Here is an 18560-nt window from a genome sequence, read left to right on the forward strand (position 1 = left end):
AGCAGAATGAATGGTATTTGAGAAGAGGACAACAGCCTTCTTGGTATTGCAATTCAGAAGACGTCCATAATGCTTAGGCTGAAGTATGCATCAATTTGGTTTTATAACATTGTTCCAAATAAAAGACTAAATGAACAAATTCCTGACTTTTATAACTAAATCCATTACAGACAAAACGTGTTTTGGCATCATAAGATATGGTTTAAGCTTGTGTCGGCGTGATATAACAGTTCATACTTAAACGTTAAATAAGTTAATATGATACTAGTTTGAATGCGTGAAATACCAACAAAATACATGAACCTACACTTTTAACACAGCCATCAATATTCACACCTTTTTACAGAGGTCTGATCAACAGTGTGATAAAGAAGGTTAACGTGATGTTAAACAAAAGATATGTAGGTGAGAGACACTAGAAATTATGCCAAACCAAACACAGTATACAAACCAAGGTTCGTGCTAAGCTCATACTACATCATAACGCCTATGTAAATCTGATTGAATCCAATTATTTAATACACGATTACGGACAAAGACTGACAATAAATTCCAATGAATGTCACTACATATGAGCAATATTTAATATAGAAACTATGTATTGACTTTAGTGTAGTAACGATGTGGAAATATGTGTATAGTAATCGTGAATCACAAAGAATTATTTGTCTTTTTAAATGAACCTGTCCATTTCATTGCATGAGAAACTTGGTAGACAATAGGAATATAGCATGAACTTATATTGTCGGTTTAGGATTCGTAACTAGGCTGAACACGTACAGTTTAATGATCACATACACGAGACGAATACTAGTCGAGCAATTTTAGCCTCAAAATAAGGCTAACCTCAAACTAATTGCAACAAAATTTATCTATACTGGATGTTTAAAAGGAAGACATATTTCACATGAAGACCAACACCCCAATCAAGTTTGAAGTGTTTGTGATATCATTGAGAGATTCCAATAAAAGTAAGATGTGTCTCCATTATCTGATCCAGGACTGACATCCATTGGAGGAATTCTGGCATCTTGAGAAGCCGGATCAATGTAATTCTGTGAAATTGTACCGATACTGGCATACGTTGTCACGTGTTTGATGGTTATAGTATTGCACTGAGAATTATGTTATTACGGTGCAGATAGGCAGATAAACTATGTATATAACTGTGTATATATAAAACAGTGTCATATCTTACGCTACAACATTATCACTAAAATAACTCTTGATGGAACTATCTATTATCACGTTTCTATGCACACTCAATGTTTATTAATATTAAATTCAAAAACGCTAAATAGATTTTTCGTACAGAGGAAATGTTGGTTAACTCTCGCAGACATCTTTATTGTACTTCCATCGCTGTAAATACAGATATCATATTCAGGACAGCTGGAATTGTAAGGAACTTAATCATTAGTAAGATATGATTATATTTTGACGTAGTGTGCATTTATATATCAAGAGGTACATATCCATCTTTACACATGCATTTTATCAAAAATTGAAAATTCATTGTTTCTGCGTCATTTGCCACATTTAGAAGAAAGTAAAATGGATGGGCAAATAGTTTCAATATATTTCATTCTATTCTCAATCTTGATATATTATTTGGCATATTATTTTGTGAATGAAATAATACATAATAAAGTGACTGAGTAACTAGGATTTCCCAGTAATCTCTATAGCGCTATTCCATTATAGCCTATTGTCGTACAAACCCATCTCTATAGCGCATTCCCATTATAGCCTATTGTCGTACAAACAAATCTCTATAGCGCTATTCCATTATAGCCTACTGTCGTACAAACCCATCTCTATAGCGCTATCCCATTATAGCCTACTGTCGTACAAACCCATCTCTATAGCGCTATTCCATTATAGCCTACTGTCGTACAAACCCATCTCTATAGCGCTATTCCATTATAGCCTACTGTCGTACAAAACCCATCTCTATAGCGCTATCCCATTATATCCTACTGTCATACAAACCCATCTCTATAGCGCTATTCCATTATAGCCTACTGTCGTACAAACCCATCTCTATAGCGCTATTCCATTATAGCCTACTGTCGTACAAACCCATCTCTATAGCGCTATTCCATTATAGCCTACTGTCGTACAAACCCATCTCTATAGCGCTATCCCATTATAGCCTACTGTCGTACAAACCCATCTCTATAGCGCTATTCCATTATAGCCTACTGTCGTACAAACAAATCTCTATAGCGCTATTCCATTATAGCCTACTGTCGTACAAACAAATCTCTATAGCGCTATTCCATTATAGTTTACTGTCGTACAAACCAATCTCTATAGCGCTATTCCATTATAGCCTACTGTCGTACAAACAAATCTCTATAGCGCTATTCCATTATAGCCTACTGTCGTACAAACAAATCTCTAAAGCGCTATTCCATTATAGCCTACTGTCGTACACACCCATCTCTATAGCGCTATCCCATTATAGTTTACTGTCGTACACACCCATCTCTATAGCGCTATCCCATTATAGTTTACTGTCGTACACACCCATCTCTATAGCGCTATTCCATTATAGCCTACTGTCGTACAAACAAATCTCTATAGCGCTATTCCATTATAGCCTACTGTCGTACAAACCCATCTCTATAGCGCTATTCCATTATAGCCTACTGTCGTACAAACCCATCTCTATAGCGCTATCCCATTATAGCCTACTGTCGTACAAACCCATCTCTATAGCGCTATTCCATTATAGCCTACTGTCGTACAAACAAATCTCTATAGCGCTATTCCATTATAGCCTACTGTCGTACAAACCCATCTCTATAGCGCTATTCCATTTTATTACATAATTTGTTTACACCAATCTATATATGAAGAAATATAATATTTTCAACTATTACACCGACCGTTCAATAAAACCTTGTTATATTGCACGGTTCGAAGTTATATTGCACGCTTCCATGGAAACGTTATATTGCACGGTTCGAAATGTTATATTGCACGGCTTTAGGAACACCTCGCTGTTGTTGTCTAGTTTTGTAGAAAACTTCCGAGGAATCGCGCGTAACAGTGAGTTACGTTATTATGACGTCACAAAGGTTCACGTTCAATTTCGCGCTAGCTTTATAGATCTCGAAACAAGCACGTCATGTAGACGTTTATCGAGTAGAGGACGAACACGGCGAATGTATTATATCAAAAGGCTGCATGCAGGTCTATATTGTTAAAGAAGACAATAAGACATCCAAACCGGAGTTACAACGTGACGTACGTGGTTTATACGTCAATCTTCAATAGGATGTAAAGCTTTTCCGTACGGTACGGTGCTGATGATTTTGTTAAGTGATTGCCGTATTCATTTTATAATAATATTCAACTGAGAAACTGGTGATTATGTAATAAAACAAATATTTCATGGGTTACTGTGCTCTAGTTCATAATATTTACCCCTCGGTGTTGGTAATCAACAAATATTATATTGCACTCGGCCTTCGGCCTCGTGCAATATAACATTTGTTGATTACCATCACCTCGGGTTAAATATTATGAACTAGAGCACAGTTACCCATGAAATATTTGTATAATAGCCTACTGTCGTAAAACCCATCTCTATAGCGCTATTCCATTATAGCCTACTGTCGCACAAACCCATCTCTATAGCGCTTTCCCATTATAGCATACTGTCGTACAAACCCATCTCTATAGCGCTATTCCATTTTATTACATAATTTGTTTACACCAATCTATATATGAAGAAATATTATATTTTCAACTATTACACCGACCGTTCAATAAAACCTTGTTATATTGCACGGTTCGAAGTTATATTGCACGCTTCCATGGCAACGTTATATTGCACGGTTCGAGATGTTATATTGCACGGCTTTAGGAACACCTCGCTGTTGTTGTCAAGTTTTGTAGAAAACTTCCGAGGAATCGCGCGTAACAGTGAGTTACGTTATTATGACGTCACAAAGGTTCACGCTCAATTTCGCGCTAACTTAATAGATCTTGAATCAAGCACGTCATGTAGACGTTAGTATCGAGTAGAGGACGGACACGATGAATGAGTTAAATTAAAAGGCTGCATGCAGGTCTAATAATGTTAAAGAAGACAATAAGACATCCAAACCGGAGTTACAACCTGACGTTCGTGTGCTATACGTCAAACTTCAATAGGATTTGAAGCTTTTCCGTACGGTGCGGTGTGGATAATTTTGTTAAATGATTGTCATATTCGGTTTATAACAATATTCAACTGAAAACTGGTGATTATGTAATAAAACAAATATTCCATGGGTTACTGTGCTCTAGTTCATAATATTTACCCCTCGGTGGTGGTAATCAACAAATATTATATTGCACGAGGCCGAAGATATAACATTTGTTTATTACCACCACCTCGGGTTAAATATTATGAACTAGAGCACAGAAAACCATGAAATATTTGTATAATAGCCTACTGTCGTACAAACCCATCTCTATAGCGCTATCCCATTATAGCCTACTGTCGTACAAACCAATCTCTATAGCGCTATCCCATTATAGCCTACTGTCGTACAAACCCATCTCTATAGCGCTATTCCATTATAGCCTACTGTCGTACAAACCCATCTCTATAGCGCTATCCCATTTAGTACATCACATGATAATTACTAGGAATGCGATTGGATAGCAGCCATGGTCTATTTTGCGACAGTTCCCTGTCCTTCTTGATTACGGGAGACTATACCTGACTACGGGAACTATACCAAAGTATAGTCCCCCGGGAATGAGCACGCGACCAAATATATGACGTCATAATGAATGTCATGTGACGTACTAAATCTATTATGGCCCTTTCCCTCGGGAACAGTTCTCCTATAGTGTTGCCTGGCGAGGTATAGTCCCCTCGTCTTCGACTCGGGCTATACCTCGCCAGACAACACTATAGGAGAACAGTTCCCTCTGGAAAGGGCCATAATAGAATAATAGCCTACTGTCGTACAAACCCATCTCTATAGCGTTATCTTACTGAAGCATACTGCTGTTAACACTTAGTTTTGTAGCGCTATCTCACTGCCGTAAAGGTCGAGCAAGAAACTATCCCTATAGAAAACGCTGAAGGGAAAAGAGATCAGGAAGAGAAGAATCCCAACATTTTGTCACCTTGACGATCGATAACACTTATATATAGCAATTGTTTTACTACATGGTCCTTACAATTGTAACAAATCTTAACCGCCCTCATGTCGCTCAGATAAATTTAAATAAGATGAAAATAGCGATTTAAGATTATAAAATAATTACTGTGCTAGATATTTGTCTCCTTGATATCGACATTTCTTCGGATATGATGGGGTCTATTAAAGGCAAATTCGAATTAGAACTATATCAGTTACAGCGTAATGACTGCACGGAGTAGCAGATGTGAAACAAAGACGCTGCATTAACGACATCAGGAACACTCAATAAATGGGACTAATTCATGTGTGGAACTAGTATCTCAAGTGGTGATGGAACGTAACTCTTTAAACTGATGATGAAATTGCTATAGCAAGTGATATCATAAACAATAGTTACGCATAAACATTATCAGGTGTCACGTATCACGTATCTGGTAAAAAAATATACACACACTTTAAGAAATGATGAATTTGGCGGGCGTTTTGAAAAGGTGCGTTTCTTACACTTTGTAAAGAGATGAATTTCTATCTGGGTTTTTTTTCAATGATTTTACTTAACTCGTCGATGCGACAACATTTTTAGCTATAACAAGTTAATTTTTGCACAAAATCTTTTTAGGTTCACCGAGATGAAAATAATAAGCATTTAAGAGTGGAATTATATTTTTGTGAAGATAAAGGGATTTGAATGGCATGGGTAATATATACAGCTGTTCTGAGCAAAAATAATGAGTTGACTATGTGATATTATTATTTCCTTATAGAAAACATTGCTTTAGTTTGTCGTGTGTATGCTCAAAACAGTAAAATTCCAGTACAATCACAATTTACGTCAAATAGCTATCTTTGATTTATAATATCTCAAAATAAAGCACATCACATGATTTTTATTACATTTTAAAGTATTATAAAAAAAAGTTAAAATCCAAGGTAAATTATATTTTTATACTTATATCAAATAAAGAATAGTCCTTCGATTATCCTTGTCTGCTGTTAATCGTTGATAAAGTTTCCCAACACATTCTCAAATATTTTGATCTTCATACCTGTTTGTTTTTCTTGTTTCTTGATTTATTTTAACAAAGACTGTTATGAAACGTCGAAAAAAATAAATTTATATAATTTCTTCACAAATGCTAAATCATGGTCACGACATTTTCCTTGTTGAACTTATTTTTCCAAATCAATAATAGTTTAACACGTATAATTTTGTTTGTTTGTTTGATTAATTAACGTTCTATTAACATCTATGGTCATGTAAGGATGGCCTCCCATGTATGCAGTGTATTGCGTGTATGTTGTGCGAGGTGCGTGTTTTGGGAGATATTATATTTGCTATATTTTGGTATATTCATGTTGTGTCTTCTTGTATAGTGGGTACTGTTGCCCTTTTTATAGTGCTATATCACTGAAGCATGCCGCCGAAGACACCAAGCAACACACCTTACCCGGTCACATTATACTGACAACGGGCGAACCAGTTGTCCCACTCCCTGTATGCTGAGCGCTAAGCAGGAGCAAAAACTACCACTTTTATAGACTTTGGTCTGTCTCGGCCAGGGGACAGAACCCAGAGCCTTCCTCACAGGGGCGAACGCTCATCTCAAGGCCAAAAGTGAGGCAAAGTACCAAGGGAGGCATTAGGAAAGATAAAGTCAGTTAGGAAGAATAGAAAAGATAAAATCCTAAATTTAGTCGAATTTTACTATCATGCAATAGGGGCAGCAGGTACAATTCTAACGCCCTACCTTCAGGGTTAACGTAATATAATGTCAATTACAAAAATATGTATGTAAAGCCATAATTTCGGATTTCATGATTGTGTGTTTTCGGGAAGTACTGATTATATCGAAATCTTTATAGGTGTAACTCGTGACTCGGGGTTATCGAGGACGTGCTGATTTGGTTGTATTAATTTGTTTTCTTATTGGATAAGAAGATTCAGCGACTGCACCAACAGTAATATTAGGCTATATTGTTAGTGTCTGTCAATGATTGACGTTCTGACAGGCCATGTTGGCCAAAGCAAGGTGAGAAGTATTCTAATAGCGTTTGTAAGAATAGTCTGACATTATGTCAAATATATCTGCTAACTGCGCTTCGTTATCTATTTGTTTGCTTCGTTATGGGCCTAATGCGTCTTGGGAGATTCGGAGACTTTAGCTTAGACCTGACCCAATTGCTGTTCCTTATCCTCTTATATTTGTCCGTACTTTACATCAGACAGGAGTTGGTTTATGCCAATTTATAGTGCGGTTTATGTACAACAGGTTTGTTCTTTAGGGGACAATCTAGGTCCCAAGGGAGCGGTCATTTGTCTCAATTGAAACTGACACAGCCTTGTTTCCATAACACAGTCTAGACGGACTCGTGGAATGAATTCATATCTCTGTAGGCAAATTACGCTTTGGATCAGGTTTACTTTAGACGTTGATCTGCTCTCGTTGGACTAATCCCACGCTTACAAATCTCCTCAGTGTGGCATACAAGTCTAATGAATGTTACCGGAAGTATATATGTCTCCCATAATCCTTTCTTCCCCGCCTGCTTGCATAAGCTATTGATCTATTACATCTGTCATTCTGAGAAACGTACAATCAAGCTTTTCCATTTGTGAGAAACGTTGTTGATAACAAAGCCTAGTCTACACCAATAAACAAAATATTATGTAGGTCCGGTAAAGAACAGAAATATTTGAAAACTTTCCGAGCAGTCTTAGCCTCAGTGTTGGAGTAATTCGGTATGCTGTTGCAAAATACAATAATGGAATTTTTTCTGTTCGATTTGTGTAATTGTTTTGTTCTTGTTGCATTTTTCGTAAAAAGAAATAACCGAACCATGGTAGAATTGCATGGGTAGCAATATCGGTGCCACTGAATACACTCAACTGTTTTCCTGGATAGACCCGAGCACTTCATATTACGACGGCATGTGAGAAATACAACAATGTGCTTTCTATCACTAATGGCACATTGGCAAACCTTGATTTTTTTTATTAGTTGAGAACCTGAACTTTGACCTTTGTCATTTTCACTAAATCAGTTAAGAAGTGATTAGCTCCCTGTCGCCTCTACAACATGACTTAAAGACTCCTGATGACACTGTATCTATCACTGTGTTGGAATCCACCAGCGTCATTAGAATCTATCAACTTAACGTCTTTTCTGACTTGCACAGGTGATTTTCATGACTATATTTTACAAGAAGTTGTCTTTGTCTTCTATTGTGAATTTTAATGTGACTTGTTGGGTTTTTGATTGAAAGCAGAATGTACCGCCCCATATACATAACAAGGGAAAGAATAGTTGCAACAGATATCCTCACATTATTTAATCATGTAGTACAATGCATTTTGCATTTCGTTTGTGCTGTTCAAGCTAGGTCAACAAATTTAAACATCTTATTTTTCAGAGGGTTAATATCGTTTAAAGTCGTTTTGAAGATAAGAAATTTTATTCATACGAAACATCACCCAGTTTTGGGTTTTAAATTCAGTTGATATAATTATTTTCCCGGTTTATTCAGTGACAGATGAAGGTTTACGATATATACTGTTTTCACAAGTTTGCGATGCCAGGAAAGTGCGACAAAAACTTGCTAATGAATATTTCCTTAACCCTTTTTGTTGTTTGAAGATAATTATACAAGCTTCCTCGTTATAATTTATAACGATAAACAAATGAATGCATGTATACATAATTGCCTATAGATTTTGTGAACTATACCAATTGCCTTGTAATAGAGTTGACGAGTTTATGACAAAAATATATCCTTTTCATTGTTTTTTGATATGCTATTTATTGATATTTGATATACCTGTCTAGACAATAGATTTGTTTGGGTGTTTATTTTGGTGTCTTTCGGTCTGTAACAGCAGACATATTTTTATGCCGTAAGTGTGCTCATAATTAACATTGTCCAGTACTGGTATGAAAATAGAATAGTAATGGAAGGTCAAACTCTGTCAAAAGTGTAAGTTATAAAAATAATTATTCGAATTGAAGAGTATCTTAGTTGAAGATATGATATGAAGTCTAGAGACAGCTCACAACTGTGCTCTATACAAAGGGACGATTTCAAAGTTCCCGACTAATTATTTCTCATTTTGGAGAGTTGCTTTTCTGCTTGAACGTGATATATCCAAACGGCATATATATTCCAGAACCTGTTGTCCCCATTTCAATTAGGCTTTGAATACAAATATTTACGCTTTAATCTATCAGCGATGTGTTAATTTTTGCGAAATGTTGGCTAAGAATATTTAGCAGATGGATGGAATCAAATTTGGTAAGAATATGAATGAAAAACCCTTACAAAGAAGTAAGCATTGCTTTTTAATTACATTTATCCCCAACACATGTCTGTATGTGTTTCCACAGCAGAGGAGGAGCCTCTGATGACTGCATTTAAAAAAACCTTTACTGAACAAACGGACCCCTAAACCCGAGACAACAACATCTAGATTATTATTTGTCAAAAGTGCCCGTAAACCATATCTAATGTACACACATCTTTATGTAGATATATACTCTAATACATATTTACAAATTATTATCATTTGTATTCATTTTATTCCAAGAACAATTACTATTTATGACAGGGATTTAATGAGTGACGTCTTGTGAACGGGGTCATCACTACAAGCCTGCAATCTCACAATTTTGAAGGCAATAATTCAGATAAGGATCGCAAAACCTATTGTCAACTACAAGCAAGTTGATTGTGTGTTTTTTCCCCTCATACTCCGACTTTCAACAATCATCCAAAAAAAAAATAATAAAAAATTCAAAGGCTTGGGATAACTTATAATTGTCACTCTACAAAGCAAAATCCTTTGACGTAGTCCGTGCCACATGCCCCTTAGGCCACCGTATTTAAGTAATATCGCCCACCCGTAACATGCCACAAGATCTCTAACGCCACAAAGGAAAAAAAACGTAGTGCACGATCATTTTGATGTAAACAACCTAGTGAAAATGGTGTCCTTTATCTGTCTAGACGATGTAGAAGATCTTTGATGAGATAATAATCTTCTTACAAAGTTCCATTAGCTATATGCATTGCTAATGGATGGATAGTATAATATTCCCATAAAATATTCTCTATTTATAACGCCAGTAGTCTGTGTAATACCACGCAACGTTATAATGGGCGAGTTCTATCATCGACGCCAGTGACTATTGTTGGACAAAACTGCGATCGAACTCACTCTGGTCGGCGGAAGTGACATCACTTTTTTCACTATAGTTCAACCCACGTCTTGGCGCTAGTTCCTACGGAACAAATATGGCAGACAACGGTAAGAAATGGATTTGCGCAGTATGTGCTATCGGTGTATACTAAATGTCTTTTGTTAAATGAGAATTTTGGTGTTCTGACAGCATTTAATGTCAAGATTAGTTAGAATAGTAATTGAATCATCATCACGCTACAGTTATATCGCGTAAATACATATATTTAATTATGTGTGGCTCAGCCTCCCAAAACGTGGAAAGAGCGCACATACGTATAACGGCTTAGTGACCTAGACTGTAGTAATGTTACTGATCTTATTTTCTCACATAGCTAGCCATGTAAGATAGAGTTGTCCCATGAAAGACAGCTATGTAAGATAGATTTATCTTACATAGCTGTCTTTCATGGGACAACTCTATACTTACATGGCTAGCTATGTGAGAAAAATCTATCTATTTTTAAAATCGATCGATTATTTAAGAAGTTAAGATTTTGTCACAAAATGGCTGCCTCACCTTTCGTGCAAGTAATTCGACAAGCAATGTGAGAAAATAACTCTTTCATATGTAAATTATGTAGGATAGAACTATTCCACCCGAGGGTACAGAATTTTGGGTCAGAAACCTCGGCAAGCCTCGGTTCTGACCCAAAATTCTGTACCCTCGGGTGGAATAGTTCTATCCTACATATGTACATATGAAAGAGTCATATAGTCTTCACTTTTTACGGGTTTACTTTTCACATTTCAGATGTCAAATTGTGAAAACCATTTAAAATTTAAGTGGAAGTGTTTCAGATGTAACACGCCTGCCCTCAACCATTCTATCCATTCTCTTGATGCTCAGGAAACTGCTGGAAAGTCTGAGGTGTTTATTGACGGCGACTACAGGTAAACTTTGATTGAGTTCAAGTATTTTTTCCTTTGTCATTTAATAAATGTCCTATGTATTTTCTTCAGGGAAAATGGAACTAAAGGTATGAATAAATCAACGAGCATTCCAAGACTGTTAAAGATGCTCCATCGCCGACAGAGCCTAAATGAAATTCATTATTTGAACAGTAATTGGTGTTTAGTCGTGTATATATATGCCTAATAAACACAAAAAATAATATAAGATAATTTAATTCGCCTTTGGTGCATGCGAAATCAGTATTTCATTCCATATATTAGATAGTGCCACAGATTTTTTTTCGGGATGCAATTAATCAATTATTTTTCAAATTTTAAACTTGAAGTAAAATTAAAAGCTCAAACTTTTCAATGGTAGTAATGGTGTAAAGTAAGTAACTTTTGTAACTGAAGAAAATACTAAATTGTATGCTCCTGTTTTTGATAGTGGAAAAAATACCATTTGTCAACGATGGAGCATCTTTAAAGTAAACGTACGTAATAAGCATAGCTATCTAAAATAAAAGTTTATCAAAATGATACACATTGTTTTTGTAGCTGAGGCTTGCAATTCAAGTGATTTTATTACCATTACATGGGTTATCTGTTATATTTGACCTTGACCTCTGACTTTGTGACATTGAGGTAGAATTTGCGAGTGAAAATGTGAATGTAACTTTAAAAAGCTAAAGACGCTGCAATAATGATATGAATTGTACATGTTTCAAATGACTTTTACTTAGTGATCTTGAGGCAGAAGAAAATGTGAAATACCTTTCAATTGATATGTTTGAGTCATATTACACTTAAAAATCTTCTTTAAGTGAAGATAATAAAAAATAATGTATGTGTTAAATATGATTTTGACCAGGTTTAAATTGAAAACACGATTTTAAAACATCAGTAGCCCAAGATGTAAGCAATGTTATGGTAATTAATTATCTTGTATTTTCCCGATACATTGACATAAATAGTTGAACTTAGACCAAATTTAATCTTTACTTTTTCCTGTCATTGCTACAAGTATGAAAATTCCAATGTACAAATAAGAATTGTCCATTGCGCTGATCTCATTGTTATTGTGCTGTGAATTGTATTATCATTGTTATTGTACTGTTAATTGTATTATTATGCTGAAAACTAATAAAAAAATCCATGAGAAAAAATATGGCCATGGCCTTGAGGTCAAAGCTTAGCACCAGGAAACATTACATGTCGTTACTATGTGGCAAAGTTTGAGAGTTATACATAGATTTTAACTATTTATCACTTTGTTAAAACTTAAATTTATTCTGGAAGTGTCTTTTGTTGATGTATGAAAAAAATATTCCTGAACATGATTATTGTAATGAAGAAGAAAAACAAATAGTGAGCAAGGAAAATATGACATAAAATGAAGCATTAGAAATTAAAGTTGAGTTTATAATTATTTTCAGGTTGTATCTTCGTTGTCCTACCTGCAAACTTTGTTTTCACCCCAGCTGCTATGAATACGAACTGGAACTTCATATCACTGGAGAATTAAAGGGAACATACTGTGAACCGTGTGCAACAAGAGATATATATCTGGTTTATTGCCATCTTTGTGAATAAGCATAGATCAGATATCAAAGAAATATTTTCAGCCTATGAAAACAAAAAACATGTGATGCAAATTTTTTTCAGATATTAAAATATTTCTTTTTAGTTCTTAATTTTATGGAAAATTTAGTTGTTCTATCCCCTCCCTCTATTTACAAGCTGTTGGGACAGTGTTGTTTTCTCTCGCACAATTTTTAATTTGTTTTGGAAGGTTCTGAACGTCAAAACAAAAGATGGCACATACGTTGCACTAGAAGTCTCGGATGATGTGGCTTATTTGGTTACGGCAAAATCAATAGGTAAGCAAGTTTTGACTAATTATATATATAATATTGAATAGGCTGCATATAGCACCACTTCTAGGAACAGAGATTTTTTCACAATTACTTTGTCATAGGAAAATTTGTAATTGTTTATAGTTTACGTTTAAAGTATTCTTTACTGAAAGATAAAGCATATGGATATTACCAGATGAGCAGTATTTATCACCTTATAGGATTTGTCTTTGTCAAATGTGAGGAAAAAAATCTGTAATTTGCTCTTGATTTGCCAGTATGTGTTCTTAACCTGTAAGCATGACTTTATATTATTTTCAGATCATGCTGTGAAAAGCATGGTAATCAAAAGAATCTTCTTCAAACTCTAGTTCAGTGTTTTCTTCAGCGTCGCTCCCTGAGGAACCCGGTCCTAGTGGGAGTAGTGCGATTCATAATTGGCAAAGTAATGAAGAGGACATGCTTGTAAGCTTGGGGCATGAGAAACAAGATTCCTTAATGAAGGTTAGAATCATACCAATCTGTGGCAGGAGATTTGTAAAGAATTAAATGCAGCTCTAAAATGCATTATAACGCCCACACAGTCACTCAACAAGATGAAAAGAAATTGTGGGTGCTGGTACGGGCACAAAGACAAAGTTTTTTTTAAACAGAGAGAAGCCTTTGACCAATTGTATGGTACTCGTGCCAGTACAAAGCCTTTACATGAAATCGACACATTACCAAGAAATTGTGCAGAAGAGGAAGAAACTAAACATGTGAAGGGAAAGGCAAAGGTAAAAGCTCACAAAAGAAAAGTACACAGCGGCACTTGTTAGAAATCCTGGAAAAGCAAAACACAGAATTTCATGAAAAGGTTACAGAAATTCATAGGGGGCAAAATTAATGGGGGCAAAATTAAACGTCTTGATAGACTTTTAGATCTTTACGAAGATGATATATCTTATATCTTCAAATAACACTACTGATTTAATAATGGGAAAATATATGATTATGGTGGAATATAACCACATGGAGGGACGCTTTTTTTGCCCACTCTCAAAACGGAACATTGCACAGGTGGCTAATGATTTATTAGCGAATTCAATGTAATTGTGTTTTTACCTTTTATTTTTTACAGTATGCAAACACATCTACATGTTTGTTTGTTCATACGAACTGTTTTATAAACGTTTTGTAAAGCCTGATCAGGTAAAAGTCTTGATCATTCCACATGTGGCTAAAGTTTTGTTAGCACATGAAATGTAATTATAATTTTACTTTTTAATTTTTAAATGCAAACACATATACGTGTATACATTTTTCTCTGCCAAATATAATTCTGTTTAGTTTTTACATTGTTGTAAAACATTGATCTTATCATGGCCAAAGACTACAGAAAAACATATGCCGGATTGACCTTAACAATGTCTCATATTTCAGCATTAAAACCTAGTTTTATTATTTTAAGTTTCATTTTGTCTTTAGTTTTCTTAACACAGCATTTATATTTATTTATTAACAATACAGCCATGAAAAACATTTAATCTAAATTTAAACTTAGTACAGCTGGTATCGTGCATTAAATGCAATGGAAATGTTCTGAACATTCAATTAAAGTTAACCAATCTTAACCTCCTTATAATGCCGTTATGTCCATTTTCATAAATGTTCTGATTTGGGTCATCCTCCTGTTCCTGAAAATAATGATAAGCATTGTCAATGTAAAAGTTATGCAGAATGTACACTGTATATATAAGATTACACACTTTTTCAGGTATGTGGAAAGGTACCTCCTGGATTTTCCTAAACCTTCCACTTTCTGTCTCACCGAGGAAAGGCGCTTATTGACCCGAACCTGCTGAGAAGTTAAATTGTCAAAGTTCTTGAATGGTACAATTAGCCAGTTACGAAGTGTACAATCAGCCATTTACGAAGTGGGTAGGCATTGTCTGCTAAGATGTGGTGATCTTGTAGCACAAAGTCTCTTGCTTCAGCACCAGTGTAAAGACCAGAATTGCGCAATACTCTTGCATCATGGACACAACCAAAAAAAAAGAAATCAATTTTACAGTGTATTGAAACATACAATTTTTCGGCTTGTATATAAACAAGAAAACAAGAAAAAAATGGGTTTTTGGTTTGCAAGTGTTATTATTATTATTACTTTTATACTATTTTTATTATCTTCATAAATTTACACTCCAACTTATTGCTGCTTTGAAATAAAATAGACTCTAGCTAATGACAAAAAAATTAGGTTAAATTGATTAATTTCACTTGCACCCATTAAACTGTCTTTGTCAGTCAAGGCAAAGAGATAATATAACACTATATATAAGCTAAATATTCAATAATTTACATACCTGCAGCTGCATTGATGGAAATACCTTTCTGTTGAAAAAGTCTCAGTCTCCATTTATTGCAGATGACAGCCTAATATGGGACCCATCCAAAAACCCTATAACCCCTAGTAGTCTGCAGATCTGCTCAAGTTCATGGTATATCTCTCTGTCTCTCTGCAGAGGGCCATTTTATCACCTGGAATGAATGAAAGTTCAGAATACAATGAAAAGCTTTATCAAGACTACTGATTTACTTTGGTGTATTTCAGTGACATTATATTATACAATCTCATTTTTCATATCGGTTTTCCTAACATATACGTACATGTATGTATATATAACATTACATTGAGGAGCCATCTCCATGACTCGCAAGAAATCGTGGACATTGATCAAGCGAAGAATCTACCTACCCTTGGTCCAAGTTCTTGTATACTATCCATCACTCTGAATATTGCAGTATACACCGTAGATTTACCTACCCTTGGTTTAAGTTCTTGCATACTATCCATCACTCTGAATATTGCAGTATGCACCGTAGATTTTGATAATCCAAATAAATGGGCAACCTCTCTCATAGAAGGCTTGTTTGCCACATACCACAAAAAAACGAGAAATTGTTTTTCGGAAAATATGGGTGCGTATGATCCAGAATCCTTTAAAACTAAAGAGATGTATACCTCTTGTAGCATGACTCCAAACAAGCTGATACTAATCCTAAAATGTAATCGGAAGTCGTCTATATGTTCTGGGATTCTGAAATCTTCAAACACTGCGCTCATATAATTGGTAAATTTGGCAAATAGTCTCTTGGCATTGATGCGGCGGCTACGGCTGCCAAACACTGTTGTTTCACTAAACCAAAAATGGACTCATCGTCGTCAATTTCGGAGAATACAATATACAGGTGATGGAAGGTACTCAACGCTATGTTGACTAGATCAAACTGAAACTAGAGTGAGTTCGATCAATGACATGCGCATACGACTTTCCTGTTTTAAAGTCGACCCGACAAAAGTTGATGATCGAACTCGCCCTATCATGAAAACATTAAAATAAACAGCACAAAACAGAATTTCGTCAGTCAATGATTTGTTATTGATATTCGAGAAAAATATGTTGATAATAAGTTCCTAAAATCTAAATGAACAACAAAGATAAATAAATATCAAACAATACTAAAATCTTGATGAACAGTAATGTCGGAATATATAAGTGTTTTGCTTACGCTTGCTTTGATATGTATCATTCATCGTCAATAAAAGATATTTGGTATATCGCGAAGAGGAAGTCTATAAAGTTCTACATGATTGTTACACTAAGTTTAGGATTAATCGAGGATATCCAATGTATAGCTACTTGTGTAAATAGTTTAATAGCGTTGAAATTCAAAGGCAAAAGCTATAAAGAAAGTTTTGACATTTTATATGTTAATATGATATTATTAACATTTACATCATCTTCGTAATATTATAGGTGTGGTGTTTAGAGATACTAGTATAAAAATCATGTTTTGTAAATGATGATGATGATGATGATGATGATGATGATGATAATGATGATGATCATTGTAGCGGTGGTGGTGGGATGATGATGATGCTGCTGATGATGATCATAATGATGATAGTTGCGATGGTGGTGAAAACACATCCATATATATGTATAGGTATGAGTGAAAGTAGTGGGTGTACTTTATACTTTATACTATTAGAAAATGTATTTTGTCCATATTAGGATACATGCTACAGATAATATAAACGAAAACAGTCTAATGCATTATAAGCACACTAATCCTCTTAAACAATGCGATATTGTTGGTTAGTAGTGTTAATTATTCCCCAGATGGGGTCATTGTTATCATTACGCATGCATGTTCATTTGTAGTTGGGTTACGTAGTCAACTGGGAAATCAAGCCGATCTTACACTACCAGGGTTTCATCAGGAAGCACTTATTCATTAAAGATTTTTTTATTGTTTACATGTTCACGTGTTCTGCATTTGTATATCAAATAGTTACCTGTCCTTGCTGGTAGGTATTGATTGTTGTAAGTCTACGTTTGTGTGAATAACGTCACAGGGAAAAAAAGCGTAATTGCTTATCACAACATGATGCATATTATTATGTTCTGATTTTTCAAATCTCGTTCAGTAATACATGATCACGATCACGTGTAAGCAATATTTTACATATCGACTCGGTGTTTTAATTTTAAGATAAACGAGGTACATAGATATAACACCATGGTGGTGTGGTTACACTTGATTTATTATAGTTACGTCCCATTAACAGCCAGGGTCATTTAAGGTTGGCCTACCGTGTATGTGGTGTGTTGCCCGTGGACTTGCGAGGTGTGGATTTTAGGAGACTGCGGTATATTCGTGCTGTGTCTTCTTGTATAGCGGATTGCTTGCCCTTTTATGATATTCAGTTGTAAATTGAATTGTAGGTAGATTCCCAAATGTTTTTAAATAATTGTAGCTTTGCATCTACTTGCCACGCGGCTTCGTTTTTGATTATGTGTTCTCGCCATGCTGTGCCGAAGCGGTTGCTGACCGCTGCTAATTTAAATGGTTTTCAATCAAAACCATACAAATTTAATCGAGCCAAAATGGACTAACGACGGTAAAAGGATGACGGATATTATACATTTATTGCCCTGACGGTAGGGAGACACGACGCTTTGTTTACCCAAGGTAAATATGACTTGCAGCGGGTAAACTAAGCGTCATGTCTCCCTACCGTCAGGGCAATAAATTGTTTATTATACCGAACAAATTATTTTTTTTTCTTGTGCTAGAATACAAGTCTAAAGTAATGGCTAGACTTTAAGTTGTTTGCACAAAACACTGTTGCCGTTTAGGCTAACGTTACAGTTATTGTTAAATCAGAAGTAACTTACCGTATCTTTCAGCCCAAATAACGCCCTCCCCTCCCCCTTAGCATGGTACATCATATAAACATTACATGGAGTGAGTGTAATTGTGTTATCTGTATCCTTTATCATAAGAATATTAATGAATTTCCTCGGATGAAAGCGTTGTCTGCCATCCATTTTGTTTGTTACCGGAATACCTCGGAGAGTTCCGTTACACGAACGACAA

At 35.3% G+C, this 18560-nt stretch overlaps 1 long non-coding RNA gene across 1 annotated transcript; it reads right to left on the bottom strand.

Annotated features, from left to right (window-relative positions):
* Nucleotides 1-14211: 14211 nt before the first annotated feature.
* Nucleotides 14212-18497, bottom strand: LOC138320032 (uncharacterized). Its single transcript, XR_011208071.1, has 3 exons — nt 18359-18497; nt 15479-15653; nt 14212-15141 (listed from the first exon to the last, which is right to left on the bottom strand). It is a non-coding gene; the product is annotated as an uncharacterized lncRNA (long non-coding RNA).
* Between the last annotated feature and the right edge of the window lie 63 nt (nt 18498-18560).

This window comes from Argopecten irradians, chromosome 3 (assembly GCF_041381155.1).
Source record: "Argopecten irradians isolate NY chromosome 3, Ai_NY, whole genome shotgun sequence".
In the NCBI taxonomy this organism is placed as follows: Eukaryota; Metazoa; Mollusca; class Bivalvia; order Pectinida; family Pectinidae; genus Argopecten; species Argopecten irradians.